Raw genomic sequence first — 4,153 nt, forward strand, 5'->3', positions numbered from 1 at the left:
GCTGAGAGGTGGCAGATGGGGTTCAACCTGGATAAATGCGAGGTGATGCATTTTGGAAGGTCGAATTTGAAAGCTGAGTACAGGATTAAGGATAGGATTCTTGGTAGTGTGGAGGAACAGAGGGATCTTGGAGTGCAGGTACATAGATCCCTTAAAATGGCCACCCAAATGGACAGGGTTGTTAATGAAAGCCAAAACACCATATGCTTTCCTAACAGGGGTATTGAGTTTAAGAGTCGTGAGATCTTGTTGCAGCTCTATAAAACTTTGGTTAGACCGCACTTGGAATACTGCGTCCAGTTCTGGTCGCCCTATTATAAGAAAGATGTGGATGCTTTCTAGTGGGTTCAGAGGAGGTTTACCAGGATGCTGCCTGGACTGGAGGGCTTATCTTATAAGGAGAGATTGACTGACTCGGACTTTTTTCATTGGAGAAAAGGAGGAGAAGAGGGGACCTAATTGAGGCATAGATAGAGTCGATAGCCAGAGACTATTTCCCAGGGCAGAAATGAGTAACACGAGGGGTCATAGTTCTAAGCTGGTTGGAGGAAAGTATAGAGGGATGTCAGAGGCGGGTTCTTTACACAGAGAGTTGTGAGAGCATGGAATGCGTTGCCAGTAGCAGTTGTGGAGGCAGGGTCATTGGGGACATTTAAGAGACTCCTCGACATACATATGGTCACAGAAATTTGAGGGTGCATACATGAGGATCAGTGGTCGGCACAACATTGTGGGCTGAAGGGCCTGTTCTGTGCTGTACTGTTCTACGTTCTATGTCAAGAAACGGCCGGAGGCACTGGATGCTGCAAAGGCAATAGGCCCTGATAACATTCTGACATTTGTACTGAAGAAGTGTGCTCCTGAACTGGCAGCTCCCCTAGCCAAGCTCTTCCAGTACAACACCAAAATTGGAGGTGTAGTGGACAGTGAAGAGGGTTACCTCAGATTACAACAGGATCTGGACCAGATGGGCCAATGGGCAGAAAAGTGGCAGATGGAATTTAATTCAGATAAATGCGAGGTGCTGCATTTTGGGAAAGCAAATCTTAGCAGGACTTATACACTTAATGGTAAGGTCCTGGGGAGTGTTGCTGAACAAAGAGACCTTGGAGTGCAGGTTCATAGCTCCTTGAAAGTGGAGTCGCAGGTAGATAGGATAGTGAAGAAGGCGTTTGCTATGCTTTCCCTTTATTGGTCAGAGTATTGAGTACAGGAGTTGGGTGGTCATGTTGTGGCTGTACAGGACATTGGTTAGGCCACTGTTGTAATATTGCGTGCAATTCTAGTCTCCTTCCTATCGGAAAGATGTTGTGAAAGTTGAACGGCTTCAGAAAAGATTTACAAGGATGTTGCCAGAGTTGGAGGATCTGAGCTACAGGGAGAAGCCGAACAGGCTGGGGCTGTTTTCCCTGGAGCGTCGGAGGCTGAGAGGTGACCTTATAGAGGTTTACAAAATTATGAGGGGCATGGGGCGATAGGATAAATAGACAAACATTCTGGGGTCAGGGAGTCCAGAACTAGAGGGTATAGGTTTAGGGTGAGAGGGGAAAGATAAAAAAGAGACCTACGGGGCAACTTTTTCATGCAGAGGGTGGTACGTGTATGGAATGAGCTGCCAGAGGATGTGGTGGAGGCTGGTACAATTGCAACATTTAAGAGGCATTTGGATGGGTATATGAATAGGAAGGATTTGGAGGGATATGGGCCGGGTGCTGGCAGGTGGGACTAGATTGGGTTGGGATATCTGGTCGGCAGGGACGGGTTGGACCGAAGGGTCTGTTTTCATGCTGTACATCTCTATAACTGGCATCTACCTGACGGTGTTGTAATGTGGAAAATTGCCTAGGTATGTCCTGTATATAAACAGCAGGACAAATCTACCCCAGCCAATTACCACCCAATCTGTCTACTCTCCATCAGTAAAGTGATGGGGAAGGGGTCATCAACAGTGCTATCAAGCAACATCTGCTCAGCAACAACCTGCTCAGTGACCCTCAGTTTGGGTTTCGCTAGGCTCACTCAGTTCTTGATGTCATTACAGCCTCGGTTCAAACATGGACAAAGGAGTTGCATTCCAGAGAGGAGGGGAGTGGAGAGTGACAGTCCTTGACATCAAAGCTGCATTTGACCAAGTATGGTATCAAGGAGCCCTGGCAAAACTGGAATCAATGGGAATCAGGAGGCAAACATTCTGGTTAGAGTCATACCTGGCACAAAGGAAGATGGTTGTGGAGGGTCAGTGATCTCAGTTGCAGGACATTTCTGCAGGAGTCCTTCAGGGTAGTGTCCTAGGCCCAACAATCTTCAGCTGTTTCATCAATGACCTTCCCTCTGTCATAAGGTCTGAAGTGGGGATGTTCACCAATGGTTTCATAGTGTTCAGCACCATTCGTGACTGGATAGATACCGAAGCAGTCCATGCTCAAATGCAACGCGATCTGGACAATATCCAGGCTTGGGCTGGCACGTGGCAAGTAACATTCGCACCATGAATGCCAGGCAATTACCATCACCAATAAGAGAAACTCTTAACCACCTCCCCTTGATATTCATAGAATCCCTACAGTGTGGAAACAGGCTATTTGGCCCAAGTCCACACTGACCCATTCCCTGACCCTATTAGCCTACATTTACCCTTAACTAGTGCACCTGACCTACACATTCCTGACCACTATGAGCAATTTAGCCTGGCCAATTCACCTAACCTGCACATCTTTGGATTGGGGGAGGAAACCGGAGCACCCAGGGGAAACCTATGCAGACACTGGGAGAACGTGCAAACTCCACACACCGTCGCCTGAGGCTGGGTACGAACCTGGGTCCCTGGTGCTGTGAGGCAGCAATGCTAACCATTGAGCCATCATGTGGTCTTTTACAATGGTTTTAATATCACTAAATACTCCACTGTCAACATCCTTGGGGTTACCATTGACCAGACACTTAATTGGATTCACCACATAAACACAGTGGTTACAAGAGCAAGTCAGAGACTAGGGATACTGTGCAAATAACTCACTTCCTGACACCCCAAACTCTATCCACCATCTACAAGGCCCAAGTTAGGAGTGTGATGGAATACTCCCTACTTGCCTGGATGGGTGCAGCTCCAACAACACTCAAGAAACTTGACACCATCCAGGACAAAGTAACCTGTTTGATTGGCGCCAGATCAATAAACATTCAATCCCTTCACCACCAGAGCTCAGTAGCAGTGTGTGTACTGTCTGCAAGATGCACTGCAGAAATTCAACAAAGATCCTTAGACAGCGCCTTCCAAATCCACGACTACTTCCATCTAGAATGACAAGGGCAGCAGGTACTTGGGAACACCACCACCTATAAGTTTCCCTCCAAGACACTCACCGCCCTGACTTGGAAATATACCACTGTCCCTTCACAGTTGTTGAGTCAAAGACTTAGAATTCCCTCCCTCCCACCATTGTGGGTCAACCCACAGCAAACGGACTGCAGCGATTCAAGAAGACAGCTCACCACCACCTTCTCAAGGGCAACTAGGGATGGACTATCAATGCTGGCCAGCCAGTAATGCCCAAATCACACAAATGAATTTTATAAAAGACCAGTTAATCTGACCTCTGTCATTGGTAAGAATTTAGAGTTCCATTATTAAGGAATAGATTGTGGAGTATTTGGAAGTGATTTGTAAATTAGAGCTCAGTTAGGTTGGTGTTGTCAATGGGAGGTCATGTCTGATAAATCTATTAGAATTCTTTGAGGAGTAAATGAGCAACTTAGACAAAGGCGAGCCAGTGGACATGATCTATGTGGATTTCCAGAAGACATTTGACAAGGTGCTGCACAAGGTAGAGTGTTCAGTAAGATAAAAGTCCAAGGTGTTCGGGGTAATGTACTGGCATGGATAGAGAATTGGCTGACTGACAGAAAGCAGCAGGTAGGGATGAACGAGTCTTTTTCAGGAAGAATAGTGGAACTCTACAGGGATCAGTGTTATTCATTTTTATCCCTCAATGATCTAGATGATACACGAAGGTAAGTGGAGGGACCAGTAGTGCCGAGGAAGCAGGGAAGCTGCAGACGGACATGGACTACGAGAGTGGGTAAAGAAGTGGCAAATGGAAAATGTGGGAAAATGTGACGTTGTAGACTTTGGTAGGAAAAATAGAGATATCAA

This window comes from Chiloscyllium plagiosum, chromosome 9, assembly GCF_004010195.1.
Source record: "Chiloscyllium plagiosum isolate BGI_BamShark_2017 chromosome 9, ASM401019v2, whole genome shotgun sequence".
Taxonomy (NCBI): Eukaryota; Metazoa; Chordata; class Chondrichthyes; order Orectolobiformes; family Hemiscylliidae; genus Chiloscyllium; species Chiloscyllium plagiosum.